Source organism: Triturus cristatus, chromosome 8 (genome assembly GCF_964204655.1).
Source record: "Triturus cristatus chromosome 8, aTriCri1.1, whole genome shotgun sequence".
Classification (NCBI taxonomy): Eukaryota; Metazoa; Chordata; class Amphibia; order Caudata; family Salamandridae; genus Triturus; species Triturus cristatus.
The window spans coordinates 1,325,114,638-1,325,127,543 of NC_140591.1; positions in this window are offsets into that span (position 1 = coordinate 1,325,114,638).

The window sequence follows — 12,906 nt, forward strand, 5'->3', positions numbered from 1 at the left end:
GCTGTGAATGATCAATGTAATCAGTGATGTCACTGACCATGTCATGAATGATGTAATATGTGACATCATCAGCAGTGGATTGTGGGTGCGCGAGATGTAGTTAGTAGAACTAACTATATCGGAGGAATTTCAATGGTTTTGTTCGAGTGAAATGTCCAGCTAACTATAACACCCCTAAAACCTATTGTTTTTTCAGTGAATTTCTAAGCTTTCTTAAATGCTAATTGCTAACTATATCAGGACTGAAACCTATGGTTTTTTCAGTGAATATATATATATATATATATATATATATATATATACACACACATATATATATATACACATTTTTTTTTTACCTGCTGGCAGTTTTGGGGAAGTAGTTATAGTTAGGACCATGTTTCCATGGGCGATCCAGGAAGCAGGGGATGAGAAAAGGGGGGGGGGGGTAAAAAACAGGGCATTTCCCATGTTAATTCACATAGGGATTTTAGGCACAACTACAGCCCAAACCTCTGGACGGAATTAAACCAAATTTGGCAGAAAGCTAGCTCTTAGTCCAGAAAGAATGCTTTTTGTTATTTGATGTGAACCCGTTCAGTAGTGTTAATGGTTTTTGAAGAAAAACAAATTTATATATCTAGAGAAGCTGATCCTCCGAGGATCCGACAGTCCCTGTGCTGGGATCTGATTGGCTTCCAACACTTCAAACTGGAAGTGTTGGCACCCATCCAGGGACTCAGTCTCAGCCGAGTCCCATAAAAAAGTTAGAAAAAAAATAAAAGGGTGCAGGGTAAAAATACCCTGACCCTATAGCCCTTGTGTCCTCCTGGGACCTCGCCAGGGCAAAAAAGTATTAAAAAACCCCTTTTGCTGTGAACTTGAGAGAGAGTCACTAATTTGTGGAAAAATGCCAAGTGCGGTCTCCTGTGCTTGTTTACAATGAAGCCCCTGGGTGGGCCAAATCCCAGGGGCATGCACGTATTTTGAGAATGATGGAGGGAGCACACAGGCCCCCTCCCTTTCCCTGGGTTATTTTGAGCCCCAGGTACTGCCACCTTCCCGGTGCCAGGCCAATATATAATACTATAACATTTTTATGATTATTACAGTAGTGAATGGTGTGGTGGAAGTGGTATTGCGGGACTCATTAATTATGATTAGAGTGTGTTGATCATTAACTATCACTAATGGTATCACTGTGAAAGGCACATAGGCCCCACCTCTCATTAACCTTTGTTGCCTCCCTTTCCCACAGAGCGCAGCCCCCTGGCAGAGGATGCCCCCTCGGAGATGCTGCTTCAGGCCGGCCCACAGCCAACAGCCTTCTCCTACGGGCAGGAGGGGAGTAATTTAATTAAAAACATTTTTTTAAACTTACCTTTCTGCCGGAGGGTCGAGTGTCTTCTCGGCTCCTACTTCTGCTCTCCTGCCTCTGGCAGGAACAGGAAGCAGGCAGCCTCCCTTCCCTCCCCTAAGCCAATCACAATGTTGCAATGGCAGCGTTGAGATTGGTGGGGATGCCTCCCAGTCAGGGGCTTACGGAGAGGCCATGTTCTTGCATGGAGAAAGGGCAGAGTGCGCATTACTGGTTTGGGCAGCCCCAGAGGGCCAACCAAACAGTCATTGCAGAGCAGCCCCATCCACCTGCCCGCCCGCAACTAAACATAAAGTGGTAATAACGGGAAGTCATTACCATTTTATGTTTCTGGTTCTCGGACTGCGAGAAAGCAGTGGGGTGATGCTCCTCTGCACTAGTGGAGGAGCCGCACCTGCTTTGAACCCCAGAACGGCTGCACTGGCACTTTTCACCACAGAACCTGAATGGCTGAGCAGGGACTGTGGGCCTACAGGTAAGGTAGCGCAGATAGCAGACTCCTTACAGCCTTCATACAGTGTACTGTGGGTTAGTGACCCTACTGCTGCCTCGGAAGGAACTAATGAACTCTCTTAACCTCCTGTCACAGGGCAGTTGGAGGGACAAAATGAGGCGGGAATTCTCTCCATCATGAAATTAACTCTTGTTCAAGGTGCAGGACCCTTGAATAGTATATACAACTAACTCTTGACATCAATGTTGCCTCTATTCCTCAAATTGTTTTATTTTTGTATGGATCTATGAATACGGTGACCATACATCCTGGATTTCCACGGACAGTCCTGGTTTTCAAAGGACTGTCCCGGTAACCCGAGGTTTTCCTTAATTTTAAACAAATGTCCAGGTTTTTGGAACAAAAGTCAATTCATACTGAAAGGAGAACTAAAAGTTATGCTCACTCTAAGTAAATTGTTTCTTTCTTCCCGGCAGCAGGGGAGGAGTTGGCAGCATGCGTGGTGCAGCAAATAGAGAGACATAGTGGGGATGGAGAGCAGAGGGGCTCAGAGTAGAGGCCGTGCCATAGCTAATGTTACTTATGCATAGCTTGCAAATGTGTGCCAGACATTTACTATTTATCTGTGTTCGCATGGGCGTATTTCTTTTTTTTTACAGGGCTACAGAAAATTGGGACAGGTCAGACATAAAAGTAAGGCTAAAGGATTTAGTCCTACTTTTATGTTTGATCTGTCCTGGTTTTTTCATCTCAAAATCTGGTCACCCTATCTATGGTGGGTAGAGGAAAGAAAATGGAAGCTAAGAAGCATCTCTTTCACACACTACCCTCTAACTGACCCCCTTCTTCCTGAGGAAGGACAATGATGGAACTCTGAGCTGTGTAGAGCCAAAGTGCCCGAGAGTGTGTGTGAGTTGGGAAGCCGCTCTACTGTCCCACTCTACCTTCACCGTCATAACAGCAATTGCATTCAAACACAGGCCACTGTGGATTTATAAATCCAACTTTATTGTGCGCTATTAAGGGGCTACTGCGAGATTGAATTAAGCTCTTCTCAGAAGCAACAAAAAGGTAATTTTCAAATTTTGTATGTGAATAGTTTTTCCTCGCATTCCCTTACCTATGCCAGCATATTTGCAGGGCTGGCACATTTACTGCTTGGTGCTTTTTGCCACCTGGGCCCCGTCAAGTTATTGGTTACCAGACCTTGATATAACATGCAGATATTTAAAAAAAAAAATGAATTCTCTCTTCCCTGTTGGAAGTCTGAAGTGCAAACAAGTGTGAATGTTTAAAAGCTTCTTGCTGTGTTTATTTTACAGTTTTAACTCAGGAAATGAAATGTGTCTTATTTACAATGTTAATACAGAATCTTATCTAACACCGGCAATGAAGCACACACATGCCGATCTTTGGAACTTGAACAGCTATTCATACTTTTAATATACAAATGAGGTTATAGTATTTTAAACTTTACAATTGAATTAAAACTGGTGCATTTTCAACTTTTGAAAATGTTTTTAAAATATAGTCCATTTACAGCTCCAGAAGCCGAATTGGAAATAAAGTGCAATGATTTTTCTAATATACAGCATGTTTTCATTATGGTACATAAATAGGTACTCAAGTAGATGTGTAGGATATACAATATATAATTGTATGATGAATGGCCAATATAGTTATAGTTAGGACCTAGTTTCCATAGCAAGAGGGTTTTTTGTTTTGCCAGTAACTTTGGCACTGTTTGATGAATCCTCACAAAACTTTCAAAACTTCAGCTGCTATCTTGAAAGTTTTGGGGTGATCTGTGAAGCAGGGGCCGAGAACCAGGGGGTGCTTAAAAGGGCGCTTTCCCCATGTTAATTCCCATAGGACCTTTAGACAAGGCTACAGCCAGAGCTGCTGAAGGGAATAACACCAAATTTGGCAGGAAGGTAGATGTGGATCCAAGGAATTGCCTTTATGTGATTTAGTGTAAATTTGTTCAGTAGTTGCTGAGTTATTTAAAGGTTTTTCAGATATATAACTGGGGATGCGGAAGATCCGCGACCCCACCCGAGATCTCAATATGACTGGCTGCCAACACTTCAAACCAAGAAGTGTTGGCAGCCATCTTGTGACTTGGTTGAACCAGTTTTCCCCAATGAGTTACATTGGAATAGAGGAGAGTTTTGGCAGCAGACAGAAAAATAAAGCCCTTTTGGGCTTATAAACAGCAAGAGTCTCCTTCCTGAATCTGGTGAGTTGACCTGTATGGTTTTACTGCCACTGCCTCTTCCTTTTGCCTTCAATGGTCTGTTGTATCGCCACAGCCTCTCTTGCCTGTCCTGCATGGTGGGTTTGTTGCCTGTGCCCCCGTTCCCCTGCCCTCCATGGTCCATTGTTCAGCCACCGCTCCTCCCGCCTGCCCAGCATGGTCAACTTGTTCCCTTTGCACCCTCCTCCCTGCCCTCAATTATCCAAATGTTTGCCTTACCCTGTGCCTTCCAACAGTATTTTAATGAACAACTAGGGGCCCGATTCACAGAACTAACTTAAGACAAAATCCTAAACTTACTACCATTTTGATATTCACAGAAGGCACTTACTCATTTTGGTATTCACAGAAGGCACTTACTCATCAATGAGTAAGTGCCTTCTGTGAATACCAAAATGAGTAAGTTACTCTAAATGAGTAAGTTACTCAAATGAGAAATTTACTCATTTTGGTATTCACAGAAGGCACTTACTCATCAATGACTGCCTTAAGTGAATACCAAAAGGAGTAAGTTACTCAAAATGAGTAAGTTACTCAAAATGAGTAATTTACTAATTTTGATATTCACAGAAGGCACTTACTCATCAATGAGTAAGTGCCTTCTGTGAATACCAAAATGGTAGTAAGTTTAGGATTTTGTCTTAAGTTAGTTCTGTGAATCAGGCCCTAGATTGCTAACATTCTATATTTATTACAAAAGTGTGGCACACCTGGCGATATCTTGATGTAATCAAAACTATAATACCTAAAGCATTTCCTTTAGAAACTATAAAAATAAGAGAATATTGGAGACGGCAAATGTCTGAAACATTTACTGTCATTACCTAGATCATCTATGATCTAGACTATAAGAATAAAGATGGAACTGGCTTCATGGAACATAATGGCCTGTGTGGCATTGACAAGTTATTGGATGCGCCTAATCTCAGGTCAAGAGCAAAAGATCTGTTTGTGGTGTAAAAAGGAAATACTGCACAGTGAATTAAAATGAGCCAAAAAGGTTAAGAACACTATGGTAAAAGTTTGCAGAGAGATGAGAATCAAGCTGCGTATGGAAGACCTACAAATTGAAACTACAAGGAGTGAGCTAAGCTAAGAGCTATAGGCCCGGAATCATCCCGAGACAGTGACAAATAGTACATTGAGGAGAAAAAATCAGTTCACTTTATGTCTGATCCATGGAAAAAGGAAGTAGGATACCCGTATGTAGATATACTTCCAGATAGCCGCCTGAGAAGAGAAGTGTTTCGAATAAGAATTGGAATTAACCCTTTTTATGCTAATGAATAGATTATAACAGCCACAAGTGATGAAATAGGGAATTGTATATGTGGTCTACTCAAAATACTAAAAACAACATATTGCACATTCTACTGGATTGCCTTGAAGTTTTAACCAAGCTGAAAAAGTTTTACTGCCCAATATTCCTAAAATATGAGATGAAAAATCGAGTAAAGCTATAGAAATTATAACTGAAATGCGGTTCTTAGATATAGCATGTGTCATAGGAAGGTTTATTAATGCTGCTGAAAAGGTTTATATGGGTGTATAGATTTTAATGTAGAAATAGAAATAAGGTATACTTGAGGTGCTTACTGATGTTCATAAACATTTTATACATTGTATTAATTAATGGATGTTTTTAATTTCTTTAATTCACTAATATATGCATCTGTGGCATTTTTAACTTTTCGTATCAATTGCTGTAATAAGAGTATACATCAATTAGAATGTTTTTTCTATTGTGTGTATCTATCTATGTTCTTTGCACTTTTATGGTCTTATTCAGACCAAATACATTTATTTTTGATTGATTGACTGAGAGGGCTATATATATTATCTTTATTGCTTGATTAATAAAAATTATTGCAATCAAAACATCTTCACATCACATAATATTTAAAAACTGTACCACATATACTATTTAAAAAATTGTCAATACAATCATAATATTGTCCAAAAAAACAGATCAAATCACCATATATCATTAATTACTATGACATAATATTGCACATTTTGCAGTTTAAGGTGACAGCGTGCGAAGCATACTAATTCCCTGTATCTAACGACAAGAATTTTTTTTATTAAAAAATACTTCAATAGTTTCTGTAGCAGAATATTACACATGTTGCATTTTGAAGTGCTAATGTGCAGTAATTGCAACTTCCTTTGTATTAAAACAATAATAAAGTGCACAAAAAGTTAATGTAACGGTGAAACTTCTATTATTACATTTCTAATTATCACCCTAGCAGCATGATCACTAAGATGTACAGGATGTAAAAAATATTTAAAACTATTAGGTTCCAGAGCCATAGAAATAATGGAACTCAAGCTTATTATATCAAACATTTTTCAACAGCACTTAAGAATTTTACCAATTGGCATAACAACGGGATAGATTCTACAGATAATCACATAATTAAAGCCTGACAAGCTGATCTAACCCGATCCTCAAGAAATGTGGTTTCAAAAAATGGTACGTCGAATGTTAATCAGCTTAGGACACACGCACACAATATGTACTAATGTTTCTTGTGGCCATCCGCATAGTCTACAATTAGAGTCTGGCCGCTGATTGATCCATGATTGCGTGCCCTCTTTTGTTGGATTTATTCCCATTCGTAACCTTAATAAAATATTTGTAATCTTTGCTGAGAATTAAGGAGTCAAATATGGCTGAATGCATGGGGATTGGTATGAAGACATCACATACCATGCATAATTTTTTTCCTGCTAATGCATTTTTGTCCAGCTTGAGGGATTCAGCTTTGATCTGTTTTTTTAAAATTAACTTATAATTGGGCATTTTCAGATTTTACAGGGCTATTTGCAGACCAAAATCACTTAGGGAGATTAAAATATGAGAATCTCCATTTAGCAGCGTAGGCAGACATCTATTTCTAACCAGCAAATGTTTATTTTTATTTATTTTATTTTATTTGAAAGGTTTTATATAGCGCTGGCTGGACCCGGGGGGATCAGAGCGCTTTACATGAGTATCAGACCATAGTTGCAGGTTACATCGTTACAAAGGTTACACAGTTTTAGAGCAGAGCTACATAGTTACATGTTAAGTTGAGACAAACAATAAGGACATATACGTAAGGGAAAAAGCAGGAAAGGTGAAAGAATCAGCGGAGAGGGGGTAGGAGCAGGGGAAGTAGAAAGAGAATGAAGGAGGGAAAGAGGAGGGGGAGGGTGAGAGACATAGCATGAAAGAGGAGGGGTAGGGTGACGGAGCACAAACTGGTAGACGAGAATGTTCCCTAGAGATGCAGGTGCTGATGAAGACATAGCGACCATACATTTAAAAAATGCTCGTTTTGAGACCAGGCGTTGTCTCTGGAGACCAAGTTCTAATCTGATTGACTGAGAGGGTCTTATTCCCATACAAATTATAATTAGTGCTCTAAAAATCTCAAATGAGGACATATTTTCCTAGTTCTCAAATAGCGACAAAGCACTTTTCAATTATTTGCTATTTTTATCAAGTTGATTACTTGATTATATGTTACATGAGACGATGTGGTATTATCGCGAGTGCTGCAGACTTTGCAACTGGGGAACCAGGTTCGAGTTTCGGCATCAGCTCTACATCCCATGATTCTGGGCAAATCGCTTAGTCTCCCCACGCCTAAAGCCAAAATGAATGTGTCCTTGTGTAATGTAACTGATGTCCATGTAAAGCACTCCAATACCTTCGGGTCAAGTCTGCACTATATAAAACTGTAAAAAAAAAAGAAAAAAAATTAAATGTGTTGCACACTTCTGTCATTGGGCAATACTTGGGCTACATGGGGGCAACATATGTGCTACAGTTGGTCTATCTTTTCTCTGGTGGCCATCTTGAGAGACTTATATTTTATGAAGCTCCCTAATTTCCTCATTTACTGCAGTATCCTCAATAGGAAAATGCTTTCAGCTTATCACTTCGATTCCATCTAGATGGCATTCAGATGTGCCACACTTTTGGTACAAATTCAGAAGGTTAGCACTCTAGTTGCTCATTAGAACAATGTAGTAAAGTTGCTGATCACAAGGGAGGTAACTTTAAGTCTGCTGCTAGTGTTGAAAGTGCATGTTTCAGTCTGCATGTCAGAATGTTTTGATGAAATAGAAGAGGAAGATATTTGAGAACTCACTTAAAATGTGTCCTAATATTTCTTTTTACGGCACTCAACATAATTTCTATGACAAAATGAATCCCCTCATTTTGTTGCTTTCTAAATGAAATGTTTTAAGCTTTACCAGTTTGATTCCATCAAAATGGCTTCATGTGTGCCATCCTTTTGCCATAAGTAAAACTGTTAGCGCTCTAGTTATGCTTTAGAACACTCTCGTAGGCGGCAGTAGAACACAAGGGAATATAGATTTTCCCCAGCTCTGATGAGCAGAAAATGTGGATTTTATTAAAGACACAGAGGCAACTGCCTTGAGTAGTGGCAATAGAGGAGATTGCAATAATGTTAGCTTCCAGTCTTGCCATAAAATAAAATGAACTGAAAGACTGCTCCTCTTGGAAGTACATGTTTTACTGAAAATGTCAGACTTCATTCTCATATGGCTTAAACAGTGTGAATGTGCAGAAAATATGCCTTTGTTTTATCTTCAGGAATACCTTGCATAACCTCTATCTGAAAATTATGAGAAAACAGTTTTCTCTCAAACATGATTCATGAAATCCCAGCAGAAGACATTTTCACAGGTTAAAAGCACGTTCGAACACACCACAATTCCTAAAATTAGTATGGTACCATCAACAAATGATTTATATTGTAACTGAAATCTGTTATCTCCCTTTATACGTTCGGCTTTTTGTGGCCCTGATAACTGCCATTCACTACAATGCATTTCAATGGGGTGCTATCATGTATCCTTGTCCTAAGATGTCGGCCAGCACTTTCTGGTTAAAGTGCTGGCAGCCAATCATATTTCACCATGAGATCTTTGCTTAGGCTCTGCCCAGGTATACAAATTTCCTTTTTCTTTCATATCACAAAAACTACTGAACAGATTTACACCACATCACAAAAAGGCTCTTTCTGGACCAAGAGCTAGCTTTCAGCCAAGTTTGGTGTAAGTCTGTTCAGCAGTTCAGGCTGTAGTCATGCTCAAAATCCCTATAGGAATTAACATGGGAAGCACACTATTTTGACCTGCCCTTTTTCTCGGCCCCCTCTTGGCAGATCACCCCGAAACTTCCCATGCACAACTAGAATCAGGAAGAGACTTTTCTGGAAAGGTTTGCGAAGATTCGTCAAACGGTGCCATAGTTGTAAGCAATACACAAAATGTTTTTCCTATGGAAACTAGGTCCTAACTATAACTACCCACTGGTGACCATGAGTAGGTAAAAAAAAAAATATAGATCACATTTCACTGATACAAAACCATAGAAATTCCCCCTTTATAGTTAGTTCAGCTAACTATAACTCGGGCCCCCGCAATACACTGCTGATGACGTCACATATTACATCACTCATGACATGGTCAGTGACATCACTGATGACATCATCCAGTGACTGTGTGTTTCTGTAAAGTTTAAATATGTTTAATATATATAGGGAAAGGTGTATTGAAGAATGAGTGGGTGTATAAGTGTCTGAATGGATGATTTAGTAGGTGCATGACTGACTCTATAAGTAAGTGATTAAAGTTATCTTACTGAATGCATGGGTTAGTGAGTAAACTGTGTGAATGTCTGTATCCGTCTGTCTGTTGGTGTGTAAGCGGCTGCATGGGTTTGCGAATAGCTACATGAGTGTCTATATGGGTTATTGATTGCTTGTCTGAGTATCTGTATGGGTGCCTGAGTGTTTGTGTGGGTGGGGTGTGTGTGACTGTACATAGATGTGTGAGTGGGTGATTAACAGGGTGCATGGTTTCAAGAGTGCATCTGTGATGGACTGTGTATGGGTGTGCTAGTGAGTCAATGTATATCTCAGTTGTATATGTGTGAGTAACTACATATGTGAAAGACAGTATATATGTGTGTTGGAGTACATAAATGGCTATAACTGAGAGTGTGTGATTGTGAGAGTGGCTGTATGGATGAGTCTGTGCTTGTATCAGTGAATGTATAAGAGCGTAAGTATGTGCTAGTATTTGTATGATTAAGTGAGCTGGTGTGTGTATAACTGTATAGGTGAGTAAATGGGAGTGTGATTAATTTTTTTACATCACTGACTAGGTGTGTGATTACCTCTATGGATGAGTGGCGGTGTGTGGGTGTCGATATAGGTGTATGAGTGCATATGATAGTCCTGTACTGAGTGACCGTAAGTATGAGTGACTGTACGGGTGAGTGAGTGGATGTGTGTGTAGACCTAAGAATCAGTGAGTGGGTATCTACTTATTGGTCTTGGAGTGTCTATGGTTTTGAGAATGGCAGTCTGTAATTTAGAGTGGGTGTATCAAAAGTTATATTAGGGTGTGGGAAGATGCATCAAATAATCACATGGATGATGTCATCAGTGATGTCATTTGAGATGTCATCAGTGATGTCACTGACCATGTCATGAGTGATGTAATATGTGACGTCATCAGCAGTGCATTGCGGGGGCGCGAGTTATAGTTAGCTGAACTAACTATAACAAGGGAATTTCTATGGTTTTGTACGAGTGAAATGTCCATCTAACTATAACTTTCCCTAAAACCTATGGTTTTTTCAGTGAACTTCTAAGGTTTTTTAAATGCTAATTTTTAACTATAACGTATCTGAAACCTATGGTTTTTTAAGTGAATTTCAAAGTTTTTCTAAATGCTAGTTTCTAACTGTGCCTACAGAGATAGGACATGTGAAGAAAGAAGAAAAAACACACAGAAAGAAGCAACAGAAGTCCACAAAGATGAAGAACATTACAGGAAGAAGCAAGACATGCAGAAAGAACCAACAGAGGAAAAGAAAGAGGCCTTGTTGCAAAATCATCCTGTGCCCACAACTTTTTCAGACGGGTACTGGTGGTAACTGACTCTGACTAACCAGGCCTAGAGCCAGTGCTATGCTAAAAGACACTTAAAACACAGTGAAAACACCTACATACACTAGGGAACACTATGCATTGCGGTACCCCTGTGATTAGCATGACCTCCTCTGTAAGGCCCTAGTACATAATAGGGCAGGGGGATTAAAACTACCTCTCAAAACCCGCCATGGGGCGCGTTTGCACAGTGGTGAACTGAGGGGGCGGGGCCTGAGATGGTGTGTTTTAAGTTGGGGAATTAATACCCCTTCCATCCTGAGGGCCCCTGGGGGCCAACTAGCCCACCAGGTTCCTCCAGTAAACGCCACAGAGCTGCATTGCAGAGAGGTGTAAAAAGGGGCATGGCCTGGACCACCTCTCTTACTGGAAGCACCTGGTGGGCTAGTTGGCCCCCAGGGGCCCTCAGGATGGAAGGGGAATTAATTCTCCAACTTAAAACACGCCAACGGGCATGTTTGCACACGTCACCTCAGGCCCCGCCCCCTCCCTTCACCGCTGTGTAAACACGCCCCATGGCACGTTTTAAGTTGGGGGATTAAGTCCCCTCGAATCCTGAGGGTCCTTGGGGTCCAGCTAGCCCAACAGTTACCTCCAGTAAGCACCACAGAGCTGCGTTGCAGAAAGGTACAAAAAGGGGCTTTGCCTGGACCACGTCTCTACAACGCAGGTCTGTGGCACTTACTGGTGGTACCTGTTGGGCAAGTTGGCCCCAAGGGCCCTAAGGATTGAAGGGGAATTAATTCCCCAACTGAAAACGCACCACAGGACTTGTTTGTACACGTCACCTCAGGCACCGCCCCCTCCCTTCACCACTGTGTAAACACGCCCAATGGCACGTTTTAAGTTGGGGAATTAGGTCCCCTCGAATCCTGAGGGTCCCTGGGGTCCAACTAGCCCACCAGGTACCTCCAGTTAGCGCCACAGGGCTGCGTTGCAGAGAGGTGGTCTGAGGCCACGCCCCTTTTGACACCTCTCTGCAACGCAGCTCGGCGCATACTGGAGGTACCTGGTGGGCTAGTTGGACCCAGAGACCCTCAGTATTCAAGGGGAATTAATTCCCCAACTTTAAACGCGCCATAGGGCGTGTTTGCACACATGCCACCTCAGGCCCCGCCCCCTCCCTTCACCACTGTGCAAACGCACCCCGTGGCACATTTTAAGTTGGGGGATAAAGTCCCCTTGAATCCTGAGGGTCCCTGGGGTACAACTAGCCCACCAGGTACCTCCAGTAAGCGCCACATACCTGCATTGCAGAGAGGTGTAAAAAGGGGCGTGGCCTATGAACACCTCTCTGCAACGCAGCTCCCTGGTGCATACTGGAGATTCCTGGTGGGCTAGTTGGCCCCCAGGGACCCCCAGTATTCAAGGGGAATTAGTTCCCCATCTTACAACGCGCCAGGGGGCGCGTTTGCAGAGTGCTGCAGGGAGGGGTGGGGCCTCCTGCGCAATGCCGGTCTATTTTTTTAATTTATTTTTTTAGAAGGAGGGCTGTGTGGCCCCACTTCCTTTCCTATTTTTGGGCCCTGGGGAGCCCATCCCCCAGGGCCTGACCCCTATTTTGTTAAATTAAAAAAAACGAAGGGGGCCCGCGTAGCCCCCCTCCTGAATCCATTTTCGGCCCGGGGACCCCATCTCCCGGGGCATGGCCATTGTTTGTTTTCAAAATAATTGGAGGGGGCTGCGTGGCCACCCTCCTCAGGCCATTTATGGCCCCGGGGACCCAATCCCCCGGGGCTGGCTTGTGCGTAGTTTTTTTTTTTTTATGTTGGAGGGGGGCCGCGTGGCCCCCCTCCCGGGCCACTCATGGTCCCGGTGACCCCATCCCCTAGGGCCTGGCCTCTCGTTGGGGACC